We start from the raw sequence: 22,264 nt of genomic DNA on the forward strand, positions 1-22,264 counted from the left end.
ACGATAGCGCTTGTTGGGAGGCAACCCAATTTTATTTTCAGTTTTTTTGTTTTTTCTTCTGTTTAGGAATAAATAATCCATCTACCTTCTGTTTAGATGTGGTTTTATCTTTTAATTAGTGTTTGTGCCAAGTTAGACCTATAGGATCTTCTTGGATGATAGTTATTTGATCTTGCTGTAATTTCCAGAAACTTTCTGTTCACGAAAGCAATTGTTAAAAATCACCAGAACGTGATAAAATACTGATTCCAATTGCTGCTGATAAATAAACAAATTGTCTAGGTCGTCCTATTTTGGTAGATGTTTTGGAGTTCCATAAGTTTGCGCTAGTTACAGATTACAACAGACTGTTCTGTTTTTGACAGATTCTGTTTTTCATGTGTTGTTTGCTTATTTTGATGAATCTATGGCTAGTAAAATAGTTTATAATCCATATAAAATTTGGATACAGTAGGTTTAACACCAATATAAATAAATAATGAGTTCATTATAGTACCTTGAAGTGGTCTTTTGTCTTCTTTCGCTAACGGAGCTCACGAGATTTTTGTTGAGTTTTGTGTTGTGAAGTTTTCAAGTTTTGGGTGAAATCTTTTGATGGATTATGGAACAAGGAGTGGCAAGAGCCTAAGCTTGGGTATGCCCATGGCACCCCCAAGATAATCCAAGGACACCAAAAAGTCAAAGCTTGGGGATGCCCCGGAAGGCATCCCCTCTTTCGTCTACTTCCATCGGTAATTTTACTTGGAGCTATATTTTTATTCACCACATGATATGTGTTTTTCTTGGAGCGTCTTGTGTTATTTGTGTCTTTGTTTGTTAGTATGACACAATCATCCTTGCTGTACACACCTTTTGAGAGAGCCATACATAATTTGGAATTTGATAGAATACTCTATGTGCTTCACTTATATCTTTTGAGCTTTATAGTTTTGCTCTATGTGATTCACTTATATCTTTTGAGCTTTATAGTTTTTCTCTATGTGCTTCACTTATATCTTTTGAGCTATATAATTTTGCGCTAGTGCTTCACTTATATCTTTTAGAGCATGGTGGTGGATTTGTTTTATAGAAACTATTGATCTCTCATGCTTCACTTAGATTATTTTGAGAGTCTTTAATAGCATGGTAATTTGCTTAATAATAATATGCTTGGTATTCAAGATTTGTATAACTTTCTTTTGAGTGCGTTGAATACTAAGAAAAGATTGATGCTTGATAATTGTTTTGAGATATGAAGATGGTGATATTAGAGTCATGCTAGTTGAGTAGTTGTGAATTTGAGAAATACTTGTGTTAAAGTTTGTGATTCCCGTAGCATGCACGTATGGTGAACCGTTATGTGATGAAGTCGGAGCATGATTTATTTATTGATTTTCTTCCTTATGAGTGGCGGTCGGGGACGAGCGATGGTCTTTTCCTACCAATCTATCCCCCTAGGAGCATGCGCGTAATACTTTGCTTTGATAACTTCTAGATTTTTGCAATAAGTATATGAGTTCTTTATGAGTAATGTTGAGTCCATGGATTATACGCACCTTTTCCCATCCTTCCACCATTGCTAGCCTCTCTAATACCGCGCACCTTTCGCTGGTATCATACACCCACCATATACCTTCCTCAAAACAGCCACCACACCTACCTATCATGGCATTTCCATAGCCATTCCAAGATATATTGCCATGCAACTTTCCACCATGCCGTTTATTATGACACACTCCATCATTGTCATATTGCTAGCATGATCATGTAGTGGACATCGTATTTGTGGCAAAGCCACCGTTCATAATTCTTTCATACATGCCACTCTTGATTCATTTGCGTATCCCGGTACACCGCCGGAGGCATTCACATAGAGTCATATTTTGTTCTAAGTATTGAGTTGTAATTGTTAAGTTGTAAGAAAAATAAAAAGTGTGATGATCATCATTTTTAGAGCATTGTCCCAAGTGAGGAAAGGATGATGGAGACTATGATTCCCCCACAAGTCAGGATGAGACTCCGGACGAAAAAAAAGAGGCCATAAAAAAAGAAAAGGCCCAAATAAAAAAAGAAAAAAATGAGAGAAAAAGAGAGAAGGGACAATGTTACTATCCTTTTACCACACTTGTGCTTCAAAGTAGCACCATGATCTTCATGATAGACAGTCTCTCATTTTGTTACTTTCATATACTAGTGGGAATTTTTCATTATAGAACTTGGCTTGTATATTCCAATGATGGGCTTCCTCAAAATGCCCTAGGTCTTCGTGAGAAAGCGAGTTGGATGCACACCCACTTAGTTTCTTTTGTTGAGCTTTCATATACTTATAGCTCTAGTGCATCCGTTGCATGGCAATCCCTACTCACTCACATTGATATCTATTGATGGGCATCTCCATAGCCCGTTGATACGCCTAGTTGATGTGAGACTATCTTCCCCTATTTTTGTCTTCTTCACAACCACCATTCTATTCCACATATAGTGCTATATCCATGGCTGACGCTCATGTATTGTGTGAAGATCGAAAAAGTTTTGAAAATGTAAAAATTATGAAACAATTGCTTGGCTTGTCATCGGGGTTGTGCATGGTTTAAATACTTTGTGTGGTGAAGATAGAGCATAGCCAGACTATATGATTTTGTAGGGATAACTTTCTTTGGCCATGTTATTTTGAGAAGACATAATTGCTTTGTTAGTATGCTTGAAGTATTATTATTTTTATGTCAACATGAACTTTTGTCTTGAATCTTTTGGATCTGAATATTCATACCACAATTAAGAAGATTTACATTGAAATTATGCCAAGTAGCACTCCGCATAAAAAATTCTCTTTTTATCATCTACCTACTCGAGGACGAGCATGAATTAAGCTTGGGGATGCCTGATACGTCTCCAACGTATCTATAATTTTTTATTGCTCCATGCTATATTATCTACTGTTTTGGACTATATTGGGCTTTATTTTCCACTTTTATATTATTTTTGGGACTAACCTATTAACCGGAGGCCCAGCCCAGAATTGTTGTTTTTTGCCTATTTCAGTGTTTCGAAGAAACAGAATATCAAACAGAGTCCAAACGGAATGAAACCTTCGGGAACTTGATTTTCTCATTAGATAAGACCCAAGAGACTTGGACCCTCTGTCAAGAAAGCCACGAGGCGGTCACGAGGGTGGAGGGCGCCCCCCTAGGGCGCGCCCCATGCCTCATGGGCCCCTCGAAGCTCCACCAACGTACTCCTTCCTCCTATATATACCTACGTACCCCCAAACGATCAGATACGGAGCCAAAAACCTAATTCCGCCGCCGCAACTTTCTGTATCCACGAGATCCCATCTTGGGGCCTGTTCCGGAGCTCCGCCGGAGAGGGCCATCATCACGGAGGGCTTCTACATCATCCTAGCCTCTCCGATGAAGTGTGAGTAGTTTACCTCAGACCTTCGGGTCCATAGTTAGTAACTAGATGGCTTCTTCTCTCTTTTTGGATCTCAATACAATGTTCTCCCCCTCTCTCGTGGAGATCTATTCGATGTAATCTTCCTTTTGTGGTGTGTTTGTTGAGACCGATGAATTGTGGGTTTATGATCAAGTCTATCTATGAATAATATTTGAATCTTCTCTGAATTCTTTTATGTATGATTGGTTATCTTTGCAAGTCTCTTCGAATTATCAGTTTGGTTTGGCCTACTAGATTGGTTTTTCTTGCAATGGGGAAGTGCTTAGCTTTGGGTTCAATCTTGCGGTGTCCTTTCCCAGTGACAGAAGGGGCAGCAAGGCACGTATTGAATTTTTGGCATCGAGGATAACAAGATGGGGTTTTTTCATATTGCATGAAACTATCCCTCTACATCATGTCATCTTGCTTAAGGCGTTACTCTGTTTTTAACTTAATACTCTAGATGCATGCTGGATAGCGGTCGATGAGTGGAGTAATAGTAGTAGATGCAGGCAGGAGTCGGTCTACTTGTCTCGGACGTGATGCCTATATACATGATCATACCTAGATATCTATACGTATACTAATTACAGACTCCCAAAAAATTACCACGTTAATTAGATTTTATGAGCCGTTCATCTGGTGGGACCGAATTATTACGGTGTAGATTTAATCATAGAGTCCTCGTTCTCATAACTATGCTCAATTCTTTCAATTACTCAATAGTAATTTGTTCACCCACCGTAGAATAATTATGCTCTTGAGAGAAGCCACTAGTGAAACCTATGGCCCCCGGGTCTATTCTCATCATATCAATCTCCATCACTTTACTATTGCTTTGCTTTTTAGTTTATCTTTTACTTTTCACTTTGCATCTCTATACCAAAAATACCAAAAATATTATCTATCATCTCTATCAGATCTCACTCTCGTAAGTGACCAAGAAGGGATTGACAACCCCTAATCGCGTTGGTTGCGTTGAGCTATTGTTTTGTGTAGGTACGAGGGACTCACACGTAGCCTCCTACTGTATTGATACCTTGGTTCTCAAAAACTGAGGGAAATACTTACGCTACTTTGCTGCATCATCCTCTCCTCTTCGGGGAAATCCAACGCAGTGCTCAAGAGGTAGCAAGCGTGCGGACCCTACGGGTTCAAGAACTATGTAGACATGACCGAGACACGTCTCCGGTCAATAACCAATAGCGGAACCTGGATGATCATATTGGTTCCCACATATTCTACGAATATCTTTATCGGTCAGACCGCATAACAACATACGTTGTTCCCTTTGTCATCGGTATGTAACTTGCCCGAGATTCGATCGTCGGTATCTCAATACCTAGTTCATTCTTGTTACCGGAAAGTCTCTTTACTCGTTCCGTAATACATCATCTCGCAACTAACTCATCAGTTGCAATGCTTGCAAGGCTTAAGTGATGTGCATTACCGAGAGGGCCCAGAGATACCTCTCCGACAATCGGAGTGACAAATCCTAATCTCGAAATACGCCAACCCAACAAGTACCTTCGGAGACAACTGTAGAGCACCTTTATAATCACCCAGCTATGTTGTGACGTTTGGTAGCACACAAAGTGTTCCTCCAGTAAATGGGAGTTGCATAATCTCATAGTCACAGGAACATGTATAAGTCATGAAGAAAGCAATAGCAACATACTAAACGATCAAGTGCTAAGCTAACAGAATGGGTCAAGTCAATCACATCATTCTCCTAATGATGTGATCCCATTAATCAAATGACAACTCATGTATATGGTTAGGAAACATAACCATCTTCGGTTAACGAGCTAGTCAAGTAGAGGCATACTAGTGACACTCTATTTGTCTATGTATTCACACATGTATTATGTTTCCGGTTAATACAATTCTAGCATGAATAATAAACATTTATCATGATATAACGAAATAAATAATAACTTTATTATTGCCTCTAGGGCATATTTCCTTCAAGATCAAGACGCTTAATTGGACTTTCACAAAGCACATACCTTGATAAAGTTTTGAAGAAGTTCAAAATGGATCAAGCAAAGAAAGGGTTCTTGCCTGTGTTACAAGGTGTGAAGTTGAGTCAGACTCAATGCCCGACCACTGCAGAAGATAGAGAGAAAATGAAAGATGTTCCCCATGCTTCAGCCATAGACTCTATCATGTATGCAATGCTGTGTACCAGACCTCATGTGTGCCTTGCTATTAGCTTAGCAGGGAGGTACCAAAGTAATCCAGGAGTGGATCACTGGACATCGGTCAAGAACATCCTGAAATACCTAAAAATGACTAAGGATATGTTTCTCGTTTATGGAGGTGACAAAGAGCTCGTCGTAAATGGTTACGTCGATGCAAGCTTTGACACTGATCCGGACGATTCTAAATCACAAACCGGATACGTGTTTATATTGAACGATGGAGTTGTCAGTTGGTGTAGTTCTAAAAAAAGCGTCGTTGTGGGATCTACGTGTGAAGCGGAGTACATAGCTTCTCCGGAAGCAGCAAATGAAGGAGTCTGGATGAAGGAGTTCATATCCGATCTAGGTGTCATACCTAGTGCATCGGGTCCAATGAAAATCTTTTGTGACAATACTGGTGCAATTGCCTTGGCAAAGGAACCTAGATTTCACAAGAGAACCAAGCACATCAAGAGATGCTTCAATTCCATCCGGGAACAAGTCCAGATGGGAGACACAGAGATTTGCAAGATACATATGGATCTGCATGTTGGAGACCCGTTGACTAAGCCTCTTCCACGAGTAACACATGATCAGTACCAAGACTCCATGGGGGTTAGAATCATTACTGTATAATCTAGATTATTGACTCTAGTGCAAGTGGGAGACTGAAGGAAATATGCCCTAGAGGCAATAATAAAGTTATTATTTATTTCCTCATATCATGATAAATGTTTGTTATTCATGCTAGAATTGTATTAACCGGAAACATAATACATGTGTGAATACATAGACAAACATAATGTCACTAGTATGCCTCTACTTGACTAGCTCGTTGATCAAAGATGGTTGAGTTTCCTAGCTATAGACATGAGTTGTCATTTGATTAACGAGATCACATCATTAGGAGAATGATGTGATTGACTTGACCCATTCCGTTAGCTTAGCACTTGATCGTTTAGTATGTTGCTATTGCTTTCTTCATGACTTATACATGTTCCTATGACTATGATATTATGCAACTCCTGATTACCGGAGGAACACTTTGTGTGCTACCAAACATCACAACGTAATTGGGTGATTATAAAGGTGCTCTACAGGTGTCTCCGATGGTACTTGTTGAGTTGGCATAGATCGAGATTAGGATTTGTCACTACGATTGTCGGAGAGGTATCTCTGGGCCCTCTCGGTAATGCACATCACTATAATCCTTGAAAGCATTGTAACTAATGAGTTAGTTGCGGGATGATGCATTACGGAACGAGTAAAGAGACTTGCCGGTAATGAGATTGAACTAGGTATTGAGATACCGACGATCGAATCTTGGGCAAGTAACATACCTATGACAAAGGGAACAACGTATGTTGTTATGCGGTTTGACCGATAAAGATCTTCGTTGAATATGTGGGAGCCAATATGAGCATCCAGCTTCCGCTATTGGTTATTGACTAGTGGCGTATCTCGGTCATGTCTACATAGTTCTCGAACCCGTAGGGTCCGCACGCTTAACATTCGGTGATGATTGGTATTATGAGTTTATGTGTTTTGATGTACCGAAGGTATCTCAGAGTCCCGGATATGATCACGGACATGACGAGGAGTCTCGAAATGGTCGAGACATAAAGAACAATATATTGGATGACTATGTTTGGACTTTGGAAGGGTTCCGGGCAAGTTCGGACAATTACCAGAGTACTGGGGGTTACCGGAAACCCCCGGGGAGTGTAATGGGCCTATTGGGCCTTAGTGGAGAAGAGGAGGGGTGCCCAGGGCAGGCCGCGTGCCCCCTCCCCCTCTAGTCTGAATTGGACAGGGAGGGGGGCGGCGCCCCCCTTTCCTTCCCCCTCTCTCCTCCATCCCTCTCTCCTACTCCTACTCTTGGAAGGGTTGGAGTCCTACTCCCGGTGGGAGTAGGACTCCCCTTGGGCGTGCCTAGGAAGGGCCGGCCCTCCCCGCTCGTCCACTCCTTTATATATGGGGGAGGGGGGCACCCCATAGACACACAAGTTGATCAGTTGATCTTTTAGCCGTGTGCGGTGCCCCTGTTACGCCCTCGATGCGGCTATAGCTCCTACGTGTCGAAGCACGACTTAGAGGCATAACCGCATTGAAAGCAATGTCGCAAGTAAGGCAATCTTCACAACATCCCATGTAATATAGATAATAAAAGGGGAAGGAACATAGTTGGCTTACACTCGCCAGGTCAAACAAAGTACATAAATAGCATTACATCATCCAATCACTCATGGCCCGACTAGGGCGCCAAAATAAAAGATCAACCCAACATGCGACACGGTCCCGATCGCCCCAACTGGGCACCACTACTGATCATCAGGGAAAGAAACATAGTAACGGCGTGAGTCCTCGTCGAACTCCCACTTGAGCTCAAGCGCGTCATCTGGAACGGAGTCATCAGGCCCTGCATCTGGTTTGGAAGTAATCTGTGAGCCACAGGGACTCAGCAATCTCGCACCCTCGCGATCAAGACTATTTAAGCTTATAGGTAAGGCAAGGTAATATGTGGAGCTGCAGCAAGCGATTAGCATATATGGTGGCTAACCTATTCGCAAAAGAGAGCGAGAAGAGAAGGAAAGGCGCGAACAAATAACTAGAGAACAACCTGCGGCAAGCATTACTCCAACACCGTGTTCACTTCCCGGACACCGCCGAGAAGAGACCATCACGGTAACACACACGGTTTATTCATATTAATTAAGTTAAGGTTCAAGTTATCTATAACCGGACATTAACAAATTCCCATCTGCCCATAACTGCGGGCACGGCTTTCGAAAGTTCAAATCCCTGCAGGGAGTCCCAACTTAGCCCATGACAAGCTCTCACGGTCAACGAAGGAATAAACCTTCTCCCGAGACATTCCGATCATACTCGGCATCCCGGTTCTACAAGACACTTCGACAAGTTAAAACAAATCCGGCAACACCGCCCGAATGTGCCGGCAAATCCCGATAGGAGCTGCACATATCTCGTTCTCAGGGCACACTTAGATGAGCGCTCCATACAACTAAAACCAAACCTCGAGTTTCCCCGAGGTGGCGCTGCACAGGACTCTAGTTTGGACCAACACTCAGAGGAGCACTGGCTCGGGGGGGGGGGGGGGGGGTTTAAATAAGATGACCCTCGGGCTCTGGAAACCCAAGGGTAAAAGAGGCTAGGTGGCAAATGGTAAAACCAAGGTTGGGCATTGCTGGAAGAGTTTTATTCAAGGCGAACTATCAAGGGGTTCCCATTATCACCCAACCACGTAAGGAACGCAAAATCCGGGAACATAACACCGATATGACGGAAACTAGGGCGGCAAGAGTGGAACAAAACACTAGGCAAAAGGCCGAGCCTTCCACCCTTTACCAAGTATATAGATGCATTAAGATAACAAGATAATATAATGATATCCCAACAAGTAAATAATGTTCCAACAAGGAACGATCTCCAATCTTCACCTGCAACTAGCAATGCTATAAGAGGGGCTGAGCAAAGCGGTAACATAGCCAATCAACGGTTTTCTAGGACATGGTGGGTTAGAGGTTTGACATGGCAATTTGGGAGGCATGATAAGCAAGTGGTAGGCATCGTAGCATAGGCATAGCAAAAGAGTGAGCATCTAGCAAAGCAAAGATAGAAGTGATTTCGAGGGTATGATCATCTTGCCTGCAAAGTTGTCAGAGTTGATTGGATCCTCGAAAGCAAACTCAACGGTTTCATCTTAGCGAAATAGTCTCCCGGCTCTACCCAAACAAGAAAAACAAGCAAACGGAACACAATCAACCACGTGCAAACTCAAACAACATGATGCAAACATGGTATGCTATGCGGGATGCGATATGTGATGCATATGCAAGATTTGACAAGGAAAGAATGAACCTGGCCTCAACTTGGAAATCCAAGTGTGCCACTGGAAAGGTGAGATGATTTCACTTGAAAACAATATAAAGATCACCGGAATCGGAGACACGGTTTGGAAATGGCAAGCAATTCAAATATGACAACGGTCTGCGATATACAGCAAGTAGCCATCTAAATGCAACAAGTTAAACATGCTACAACACTCAAACATGGCAACAAAATACATGGCAGGGATCCATTCATGATGCTTAACAAAATATGAACGCTGAGCTACGGCCAATTCATCCATTAACAGGTTCAAACAGGCATGGAAAAAATGCATTTGGTAAACAGATTTCAGACTTAGTGAAATTAACACTTGTCTGGAATTTCAAATCAGGTAGCACACTTTGGAGCATGAAAACTATATGCTACAGGTACTCAACATGGCAAATTAAAGCATGGCATGGAGCTACTCAAAGATCTTAACAAAAGTCCCTTAGTGACCTTGAGCCAAAAGGGATCATAAAATACAATTGCAAGCATGTGAACATGGCAAAAACTTAAACAGATCACAGACTTAGTGAAAAAATGGAGCATGCAAATCAAATATCAAGTAGGCATGTTTACGAGCTCGATGCACTCACTACAGAGCAAGTCATGACAATCTAAGCATACACCCATCAAGAATACACATTATTCAAGCTAGACATGGCAAGAACAATAACATAGCATGCAAGGATCAACTACAACATCCTCGGCAAAATCGCTAACAAGTGGACAATCTGCCTAGATTCACGAAATAGCAAAAGTAGAGTTCAATTGACTCAAGCTAGGGTGCTCCATAATTTCAAACAAAGACATGGATGGATAGAGCACTACAAGATTAGCAAATCACCCTCACTGATCATCCTCAAAAGAGGCACGGATCACTAGGAAACAACATGAACATATGGCATATTGATATAAACAGATCTAGGACTTGGTGGAATTGCTAAGTCCCTGAAATCAGCATTAACGAATGCACCACTTTGCAAGCCTGTGCTAGTCACCAAACACATCACAAAAATACACGGGTTGCACCTCTGGAAAGATGGCAAAGCATATAACAAAACATATGTAGAGCTTAGGGGCATATCATGCACACATTAATCATGGCAAAAATGACAAATAGATAATTGGAGCAGCAGGTCTGACAATTTTCCCAAATAGCACTCTTCCAACAGCATTTCGGGCATCAAGATGAGCTCAAATGAAAATGATGCAATGAGATGAAATGATGTACTCTCTGAGATAAACATTTTGATATGCTATATGCCCAAAACGGAGCTACGGATGCGGAGATACAACATGATGAAAAACGCAAAATATCTAGGGTTTCGGGGATAAAAGTCAACCGGATCTAGATGTGGCGCAGATTTCGAGGATCGACGGAAAACTTCGCCGGAACAGTAGCTTGTCGTCGGACTTGGAGAGGTTGCTCGCCGGCGCGCGGGAGGAGGCTGTGGCCGGACTTGGGCGGCGCGGGCGGAGGCGCACGACGTGGGGGAAGAAGAGGCAGGCACCGGGGCGGCAAGCGGCGTGGTCGGCGAGGTCGCCGGACACCGGTCTTGGGCGGCGCGCGCTCCGGCGCGGCGGCGCAGCTCGGGGAGAGGCGGCGCGGAGGGCGGCAAACAGGCGCGGGCGGCGGCGCGCCTTCGGGCCGAGGAGGGCCCGCGGCGGGTTTGCGGGCCGGCGGGAGGGAGATGCGGCCGGACCAGTGGGGGCGCGCCACGTGGCGGCGGTGATGCAAACCGGACGTGTCCATCGGTGGGACTTGTGTCCGGCACGCGAGGAGAGGGAGAGACTAGGGTTTCGGGTGGAATGGATCCGAAATTTTCGGGGGAGTGCACCTATTTATAGATAGAGGGAGCTAGGAGAGTCCAAATGAGGTGCGGTTTTCGGCCACACGATCGTGATCGAACGCTCTAGATGATGGAGAGGGTTTTGGTGGGTTTTGGGCCAAATTGGAGGGGTGTTGTGCTGCAACACACATGAGGCCTTCTCGGTCCCTCGGTTAACTGTTGGAGCATCAAACGAAGTCCAAATGGTACGAAACTTGACAGGCGGTCTACCGGTAGTGAACCAAGGCCGCTTGGAAAGTCTCGGTCCAATCCGGAAATGTTTAATCCCCACACACGAAAGAAAGGTAGAAATGACCACCGAAGGAGAACGGAGCGCTGGAATGCAAAACGGACAACGGGGAAAATGCTCGGATGCATGAGACGAACATGTATGCAAATGCAATGCACACGATGACATGATATGAGATGCATGATGACGACAACAACACACGGAGACAAAAACCCGAACCCGAGAAAATAAAATAACTTAACGCCGGAAACGGCAAGAGTTGGATTACATAATAGGTAAATCATATCCGGCGTGTTACAGCCCCCCCTCCACCATAATCCACCTCGGTAATATCGTAGCGGTGGTTAGGTGAAGCCCTGCGTCTGTTGCATCATCATCACCGTCATCACACCGTCATGCTGACGGAACTCTCCCTTGAAGCTTTGCTGGATCGTGAGTTCGTGGGACATCACTGAGCTGAACATGTGCTGAACTTGGAGGTACCGTGGGTTCGGTACTTGGATCGGTCTGATCATGAAGACGTACGACTACATCAACCGCGTTGTCATAATGCTTCCGCTTACGGTCTACGAGGGTACGTAGAAAACACTCTCCCCTCTCGTTGCTATGCATCACCATGATCTTGTGTGTGCTTAGGATTTTTTTTTTTGAAATTACTACGTTCTCCAACATCTTGTTGGCTGATTTGGCATTTGCGTGCTAGCTGTTGGTTCTATTATAGAAGGTGTTAGTAAGTTGATTGAGAGCTTGTTGTTTACTTTTTGGGATCGGGTTCCACTTTGAAAATATAACTAAAGAAGAACCAAAAATATCACATGCTACTGTTTTTCTTTCCTGTGAAGTGGATCATTAATCCTTTTCTCATATTGCTTTAGTAAAATGGCGCCACCACCACCACCACCATGTCAACTGTGCAAGTCACGGTGCGCTAGCAGCCTTGCAACTGGCAAGTTGTTCAGCATCTACTTCCAGCCAAGTTTTCGTCATGCGGCGGTAAGAAATTATATGAAATGTAACAACTATTTTATTTTTAGTGTTGGCATTACTGCATTGTGTCATTTTGCTTTTTTTACACAGATCATCCCATGCAATGTGAGGTTGAAATTCAACAAGCTGATAGGAGACACTGTGACATTTGAGGCTCCTCAGGGGGCGTACACTATGGAGGTCGAGAAAGGATGCAATATGTCGCAGATTGGAGGAGATGGATGGGCCCATTTCCTCGCCCGCATGCGTCTTACTGGTGGTGAGTTGATCAGCTTCTCCTCCAGAGCAGAAACACCCAAGCTGGCTGTCATTTATATCAACTTGGTGGCAGATGATGAAGATGACGAAGATGATGAAGATAATGAGGACCCACTCAATGAAGATGATGAGGACCCACTTCATGAGCCATCGTAGCTCAAAGAATGAGGCTGAGCGAGGAGGAGGTGTGCAACCTATGGGACATAATTCCGCCACGTGATGACTTTGTCAGGGTGCCATTCATGACCCGCCTGACAAGTACCATGGTCGGTCGGCATGATATGGTATGTTATACTTACAAATGGAAATTACCGATGATATGCTTAGTGTAGAGTCCAATGATATGCTGTGTGGAATCTAGTCGATGATATGCTTTAGTGTAGAGTCCGATCACATGCTTATTAGTGTAGAATCCAAGGAACTATTAATAGTGTAGATAATCCATATATACTTATTAGTATAATTCATGCTTAGTAGAAATATGTAGTACCGTGTCTTTTGATAGTGTAGAAATCTATACTTAATAGAAATATATTTGCAAAAGTATGTGCGAGACTATTTATTAATTGATATGTTTTTCTTATTGAGAAATTGCCAAAGAGCCTATCTGTGAGTTGTGGTATCGAGCCTGATGAAGAAGGCTCAGCTGGACTACGCCTTACTGCAAGGGGCTCCGTCACCACCTGTACTTACCGCATGGACATGGACGGGCGCACACACTTAAACTCGATTGGGTGGAAGAGATTCCTCATTGGCAAGAATCTTCGTGTTGGACATGCCATCCTAATTACTATTAGGAACACCCACCGCCCAGGCTTGCGGATGATGATCGTAATTGATATCATCTAGAACTACATATGTGTGTGTGGCTATATCATCTAGAACATGTGATGATCGTCGTCGCTATCATGTAGAACTACATATGATGATCGTCATCGATATCATCTAGAACTACATATGATGATCGTCGTCGATATCACCTTGTACTACTTGAGGATGCATGTTGACTATATAGGAAATTGTTATCTAGTACTCCCTCCATTCCAAATTACTCATCGTGATTTTAGTTCAAATTTGAACTAAAACCACGACGAGTAATTTGGAACGGCGGGAATACTACCCAATACCTATAATGCTTTATGAAATTGATATCTAGTAGTACCTAGTATCTGGAAATTGCAATTTATTGAAACTGAAACGGGGTAGGAAGCGGGGGGGGGGGGGTGATGAAAGATATAGCAGCAACAAGGGGCTAGGAAAGCGCTACAGCTAACTAATAGTAGCATGTTCTGGAAAAGCGCTGCTGTTATAGTCAATATTAGTAACACGGGTACAGACCGCGCTACTACTAACAATTAGCTGTAGCACCGTACTAGTAGCGTGGCTGCCCATGTTGCTGATAGCCTCAAAACCCGCGCTACTACTAGGGTTTTCCCTAGTAGTCTAAGGGCATGGAGCTTTTTTGTGTTCCATTCGGAACTCCGCCGCTCTCACCTCCTCTTCCGAGAAAGGTGCTGTCGGTGTCAAAACCGGCGGATCTCGGGTAGGGGGTCCCGAACTATGCGGCTAAGGCGGATGGTAACAGGAGGCAAGGGACACAATGTTTACCCAGGTTCGGGCCCTCTCTATGGAGGTAATACCCTACTTCCTGCTTGATTGATCTTGATGATATGAGTAGTACAAGAGTTGATCTACCATGAGATCGTAGAGGCTAAACCCTAGAAGCTAGCCTATGGTATGATTGTTGTTGTCCTACGGACTAAACCCTCTGGTTTATATAGACACCAGAGGGGGCTAGGGTTACACAGAGTCGGTTACAATGGGTGGAGATCTACATATCCGTATCGCCAACCTTTCCTTCCACGCCAAGGAGAGTCCCATCCGGATACGAGACGACGTCTTCAATCTTGTATCTTCATAGTCCAACAGTCCGGCCAAAGGATATAGTCCGGCTGTCCGGATACCCCCTAATCCAGGACTCCCTCAGTAGCCCCTGAACCAGGCTTCAATGACGATGAGTCCAGCGCGCAGTTTGTCTTCGGCATTGCAAGGTGGGTTCCTCCTCCGAATACTCCATAGAAGATCTTGAACACAAGGATGGTGTCCGGCTCTGCAAAACAAGTTCCACATACCACCATTGAGAGAATAATATTTCCACAAATCTGACCTACTGACATATTTGATACCATGACATCATACCATGACCTGGTTATTATCGAACCGTTTTTCTCAACCAGCCTTGGTGCATATTGCGAGGCAGTTTCCTTGGCACGTCTTGTCGAAGCAGAGATCGTGTCCCCTTATCACGGGATTCTCATCAATACGGGCGTGGGTAACCCAACCGCGCCATCAATCGCGGCGCTTGGGGAATAAGCGAGTTAACCAGGCTAGTGGGGGCGTATAGTTTCGTCCGCCTTTATAAAGGGATAAGGGTTCACCTTTTTTCACCCATGCCTTCTTCCTTCTTGCCTATCCAATCTCGCGCACTCGAGCTCCAACGCCCAAGTTCGCACCTTTCTCCTCATACCGCCCCAACCATGTCCGGAGCGGGAGGAAAGTGGATGAAATCCTCCGTCACGGAGGAGGACATCGAAAAGCTGCGGGGGGCTGGATACTTGGCCGCAAATATCGCGCACCGGCTACCCGACGAGGGGCAGATCGTCCCTACCCCAGAACCTTACGAGAGGGTAGTCTTTCTCACCCACTTCGTCCGCGGACTGGGGTTCCCCCTCCACCCGTTCATCCGCGACCTCATGTTCTACTACGGGCTGGACTTCCATGATCTGGCCCCGAACTTCATCCTCAACATCTCGGCGTTTATCGTCGTGTGCGAGGCCTTCCTCCGCGTACAGCCCCACTTCGGCCTGTGGCTGAAGACCTTCAATGTTAAGCCAAAGGTTGTAGGCGACCAGCAAGCGGAATGCAGAGGTGCCATGGTGGGAAAAATGCCCAACATTACATGGCTCGAGGGCTCCTATGTGGAGACCATAAAGGGGTGGCAGTCGGGGTGGTTCTACATCACCGAGCCGCGCGACACCAACTGGGTGGCGGCCCCCGAATTTCGATCCGGAATCCCCATGCGGCTCACCTCCTGGAAAGAGAAGGGCATGTCCTGGGGCTCACCAATAGAGCTGGCCGGACTCCAGAAATGTATCCGGAACATGATAAGCAAGAAACTTAAGCTTGTCAACATGGTCCAGGTCATGCTCTTCCGCCGGATCCTCCCGTGTCAACAACGGGCGTTCAATTTATGGGAGTTCGACCCGGCCCAGCACCAGACCCTGCGCGAGCTTTTTGACACGACACATAAGGACGTCTGGAGGGTGCTATTCAAAGGCGCCGAGGTCCCCCCTTACCTTACCGAGGACCACGGACTTAGCGTGAAGCGCCCTGCGAATCCGGTAAGTTTTTACACCTTACAAGGTTTTTACTTTCCCCGGCTTGATTATGTGCGGGACTTGATCTCCCATGCCTTTGACAGGACTGGGAGTAGAGCGCGGAGCAAATCGACTGCCCGGCGCCCCGGCCCGAAGATCCATCCGATGCTCTTCTTACGAAGATGCTGACTCCGGCGTCTTATGAGGTGCCGGAGAAGAAGGCCAAGAAGAAGGCCGCGGGGACTCGAAAGATTTCCCGCCGTCAGGTGATATCGGACTCATCGTTTGATAACTCCAAGACGCACTCCTCTCATGAAGACGAGGAGGAGGAAGATGAAGATTCTCCCCCTCCAGTCGGGCGAGACAAGAAAAGGAAGGCCGCCCCAACTGGGGAGGCCGGAGGGTCCAAGAAGGTAAGGACTCTCCTTCCGGACTGCTCCGCGACCGCCACTCACAGTGGCGATGAGTGGTTAACCAGGGACAAGCCCCTGGCGAAGTCATAAGTGTTCGGACACCAGAGTAATTCATGGTATGCTTTTTACTGCACAGCTTCTCCTTATGTCGAATATTATTGTGCAGTCCGCCTCAGGCCCGCATCGACGTATCCTCGTCGGACGGTTCTTTGGACCCGTCGGCTATGAGTAGTGGTTCGCTTCCGACCGCCTCCACCCCTCGCTCTACGGACAACGTCGAGGTGTTGTCTCAAAGGGCACCAAGTTGAGGGGAGGTAGTTCTGGAGGCGCCCAAAGGCGACATTCCGGACCCTGGGCGCAAAGGGAGCAAGACCCGCACGGGCTCCAAGTTCGGCACAAAGCCGAACACCGCACCGGAACCACCAGTGGTCCTAGACTCCGGCAGGCGTCCTACTGCTAAGAGGGGCAAGCCGCCCGTGCCGGTGACCTCCGTCCATCCGGAGGCACCGGACAACTTGCTGGAAGTGCTTCACATCGCTTCCATCGACGAGGAGCACAGCACTATTATGAGTTCGGTGATCGAGAAGGTTCGGTCTGCCAAAAGCAGACTAACCGAAGCTTGTGCCAGCCTCCTAACATGCTTTGAGGTAAGTAATCAGATGATAAAAATATTACCGCATAGACAGTAGCCCCTGATGCTCTGTTCAGCATTCGCGAAGAAAAGCCGGATAGAGGATCAAATAACAACTGCAGGAGTCTAATCCAAATATGTCGATATGCGTATGCACGCTTCACTGCTGGCCGCTGCCGCACGTACTGTGGAGGTCGCCGCGTTGAAGCAGGACCTCGAGCGGTCCGAGGAAGAGCTTGGCCTTGCCAAGAGGCAGCTCGAGGAGAACGAAGGTAAGTGGTACCCTGTTTATATATATATATATATATATAAAGAAAAAAATTATGGTTGCAAGATAATAGGGTCATCATGAATGTATCAGGGACCACGACCGAAGTGGCGACCCTAAAGCAGGCGCTGTCCGAGGCCGAAAACAAAGCGGCCAAGGAGTGCATCGAGCGAGAAAGACAGGAAGTGCGAGTAGGAGATGTGCAGCAAGAGCTCCAGGCGCTCGTGAAGAAGCACGAGTCCTTGGAGCTTGACTCGAAGACGCGAGAGTCTGAGCTTTCCAAGGCCCTCGAAAGCGCGAAACATGCCAAAGCCGACGCCCAAAAGGCCCTCCAGGAAATTGAGGCGGTGAAGAAGATAGCGGTGGGCAAGGCATTCATTATGAAAAGCAAGCAGGTGAAAGAAAATTTCCTTTTACTTACCCTAGTTCGGAGCTCTCCAGGAGCATTCGCAGATCTACCCCGCAGTGTGTCCGATGCCGCTGAGTTCTACCGAGCCGAGGAGGGAAGCTCGACGGAGAAGATGTTCTGGTCTCAGTATACTGGGGCCGAACACCCGATGCCCGTGAGCGACCAGCTGAAGCAACTGGTCGAGCTCCACAAGGCGGCCGAACAGGCAATGAGGGGCCTTATAGTCCGGATGTGGCCTCGGGATTCCCTTCCCAACAGCTATTTCGGCCTGGTGAGGCGGCTTGTTGATGCCTGCCCATGGCTGGAAGTCATCAAGCAGTCCGTGCGAATGTGCACTGGGCGAAGATGGATGACGAGAAGCTTGTGAAGGAGGGGCCGCCGCAGGGTGAGGAGCATCACCACCCCGAAATGTATGATGAAGGTGTCCTGAAGGGTGCCCGTCTCGTGGCGGACGAGTGTACCAAAGATGTAATCTTTGAATGAACTTGCTCATGTGATCCTTTAAAATGTTATCTTTTGTGCGCCCGTTTATAAAATCTGAGAGTTGCTAGTCGTCGGCTTCAGCCCCCATGCAACTAGTGCTGGGGCGTTCGGGATAAATCTGGGCACTCTTTTCCCCATTTATGGGTACTTCGAGGGAGGTGCTCAGCGCAACGAACCACGCAATCGGACCATAGTGCTTTATCACTCTCACTTAGCCATAGAAGTCTACAATTTTAAATTTTGGCGAAGCCCCTAGTATTCGGAAAGCCGAAGTTGGGGCGCTATACACGCCTAAGCCGAACAAGGCCGACTCCTCGCCCGAAGCGGAAAAAGTCTTTAGGGACTTGAGACCTCTCGAACAGCGACCAGCTCTCGCCTCATCATGATAGTCAGTTTTAGCTTTCTCTACTGAGGTGCTCGGCCGGAAGAACCGGGGCACAATCGCAGTAGTTCTCCCAGTGCTACCTTAGCCGATATAGCAGAACGTAAGGTACCAAAACATGGGAGCCGGGCAAACCCAACTATTGACCCAAGACATGATTCAGAGATGATGCATATAACGCTATAAGTTCGGGGTGCCGCACTATCAAAAGTGTTCGGACTTCTCACGCCGAATTATGGGGTATACAGAAGCCCCTGACGTATTGGCCATACCAGAGTGTACGGGTGCTGATTGTCATAGATGAACATATATATAAAAGAATATAGAATGCAATAAGAGACTAGTGCTATGCATTATTTATTTAAGAAATGCGTTGATGCATACTGATACAAGCAGTGCGATAAGCAAAAAATGGGAATATGTGTCATGTCCCGTCCAATGGCAAGCTGCGGGCTGGTATTTAAAACAGGTATTTCACTCATTGTCAGAGACCACCTGGGGATTCCATTGCGCGATGTAGCTTCCTGCCTCCTTGGGTGTTGCATCATGTGTTCGGCTATCGTACTGCCGGATAGAGCTTCCAGAAAGTAAAGTCCTGAAAGAGAGAGGATGATAAAGGTAGTAAGCCCCTAGTGCGGTTAAACCGCATTGTGGGACGTGCCTTGATCGTACCCCCACCGACACCCATGGTATTTTCAGTGCGTAATTATGTACGCGCGGGACGGATTTTGCCGTTGTACTGAGACTAGGGCGGGGGCCGAATTGCTAGGCGAGCTCTGAACGTGCCAGGCGATCCTATTGCAGGTTACTCCGGACGCGCTTGACGGTGTACGGGGGCTTGATCGCCGAACTGGTGGATTGCCTTAAAAGGCTGCATTGTGTTTCTGCTGCGAGGGCCGCAGTGTGCTCCTCCGTACAGAGGGAGCGCTCTATGTTTCCATTGACTGTGATGACCCCCCTACGTCCTGGCATCTTGAGCTTGAGATACGCGTAATGCGGTACCGCATTGAATCTTGCAAATGCGGTGCGCCCGAGCAGTGCATGATAGCCGCTGCAAAACGGGACGATATCGAAGATTTATTCATCGCTTCGGAAGTTATCCGGAGATCCGAAGACCACTTCCAGTGTGACTTAGCCCATACAATGGGCCTCTACACCTGGGATGACGCCTTTAAAGGTCGTTTTGGTGGGTTTGATCCTCGAGGGGTCTATACCCATTTTTTGCACTGTATCCGGATAAAGCAGGTTCTGGCTGCTGCCACCGTCCATAAGGACTCGAGTGAGGTGAAATCCGTTAATGATTGGGTCTAAGACCAATGCGGTAGATCTGCCATGACGGATACTAGTGGGGTGGTCCCTGCGATCAAAAGTGATCGGACAAGAGGACCATGGGTTGAACTTTGGGGCAACGGGCTCCATCGCATATACGTCCATTAGTGCACGCTTCCGTTCCCTCTTGGGGATGTGGGTTGCGTATATCATGTTCACCGTCCTTACTTGTGGGGGGAACCTCTTCTGTTCGGCGGCCGGGGCTCCTCCTCGTCATCGTTGTGCAGCCCCTTGTCCTTGTTTTCGGCGTTTAACTTGCCGGCCCGCTTGAACACCCAGCATTCTCTATTGGTGTGATTGGCTGGTTTGTCGGGGGTACCGTGTATTTGGCACAAGCGATCGAGTATGCGGTCCAGACTGGACGGGCCTGGAGTGCTTCTTTTAAATGGCTTTTTCCGCTGACCGGGTTTAGAGCCTCTAAGTCCGGCATTGACTGTCGTATCCTCGGCGTTATCGCCGTTATTGCGGCGCTTATGTTTGTTGCGACGTGGCCTGCCGTTGCTATCCTTGGTATCCGAAGTGCCAAGGTTCCTTGATATGTTGTTGCTGCGAGCCAGCCAGCTATCCTCACCCACGCAAAAGCGGGTCATGAGCATTGTGAGGGTTGCCATGGATTTCGGCTTTTCCTGGCCAAGGTGCCGGGCGAGCCACTCGTCATGGATGTTGTGCTTAAATGCCGCTAAGGCCTCTGCATCCGGACAGTCAACAATTTGATTCTTCTTGGTTAGGAACTGTGTCCAGAATTGCTTGGCCGATTCCCCTGGCTGCTGAATTATGTGGCTCAAGTCATCAGCATCTAGTGGTCGCACATAAGTGCCCTGGAAGTTGTCGAGGAATGCGTCTTCCAGATCCTCCCAACAGCCAACGGAGTCCGCTGGCAAGCTATTCAGCCAATGCCGAGCTGGTCCTTTAAGCTTTAGTGGGAGGTACTTGATGGCATGTAGATCATCGCCGCGAGCCATGTGGATGTGGAGGAGGAAGTCCTCGATCCATACCGCGGGATCTGTTGTACCATCATATGATTCGATGTTTACAGGTTTAAAACCCTCTGGGAATTCATGATCCATTACTTCGTCAGTGAAGCATAGGGGGTGTGCGGCGCCTCTGTGCTGGGCTATATCGCGGCGTAGCTCATATGAGTCTTGTCTGTTGTATTCGGCCCGGCCGGATTTACCTTTACTGTATCCGGCGTGACGGTCACCGTCCCGCGTAGGGGCGCGCCCTCGTGATCCGTAGATCGATCTTGCGTCTTTTTCCCTATCTTCCAATACGTCTCGCAGGTCTCGCGTGTTTCCCGGTGCCTTGGTATTTTTGTTTGAGTGGCGGCGGGGTGCGGGCTGAACTTCTGGCTGAAATGCCTCTCTGTCTCGGCCACGAGGTGGCCGATCAGCCGCATCGTACGCTGGTGATGTAGGTTTTAATGCTTCCTCGTCAAGTCGTGGTAGCAACCTGCGCTTTGGGTGACCCTTGGAGGGGCGTTCGAGTTCGTATTCCTCGGCCGCAAGGACTTCAGTCCATCTATCTACTAGCAAGTCCTGATCAGCTCGAAGTTGTTGCTGTTTTTTCTTCAGGCTATTCGATGTGGCTATAAGCCGGCGCTTAAAGCGCTCCTGCTCGACAGGATCCTTAGGTACGACAAATTCTTCGTCGTCGAGGCTCACTTCATCTTCGGAGGGAGGCATGTGATTGTCCTCCTCTCCCTCTGCTCGCTCTGGAGGGCTGGCTTGTTCATCCTCCGGCTGTGGATCCTGTTGGAGGGGATTGTCATCGTCTTCAGCACTGTCCGGAGTACTGTTATCTCCTGTGCCGGTATCACCGCTTTTGCTATGGCGAGACTTAGAGCGGTGCCGCTGATGTCGGCGCTTGGGTTGCTTCTTGAAGGGGCCATCCTCCGCTGCCTTGTCACCATTGCCTTCTTTGGGTGTATCCACCATATATATATATCATATGATGAGGTGGCGGTCCAGTGCCCCATGGGCAGTGGTTTCTGTTCGTCTCCTTCATCGTTGTCCATACCATCGATGTCTTTGGAGTTGAAGTCAAGCATGTCGGTTAGATCATCGACAGTGGCTACTAAGTGGGTGGTGGGTGGGGAGTGAATTTCTTTGTCGTCCGCATCCCATTCTAGCCGGACATAGTTCGGCCAAGGTTCTCCTG

Source organism: Triticum urartu, chromosome 2A, assembly GCF_056163025.1.
Source record: "Triticum urartu cultivar PI428250 chromosome 2A, HENAU_Tu73, whole genome shotgun sequence".
Lineage (NCBI taxonomy): Eukaryota > Viridiplantae > Streptophyta > Magnoliopsida > Poales > Poaceae > Triticum > Triticum urartu.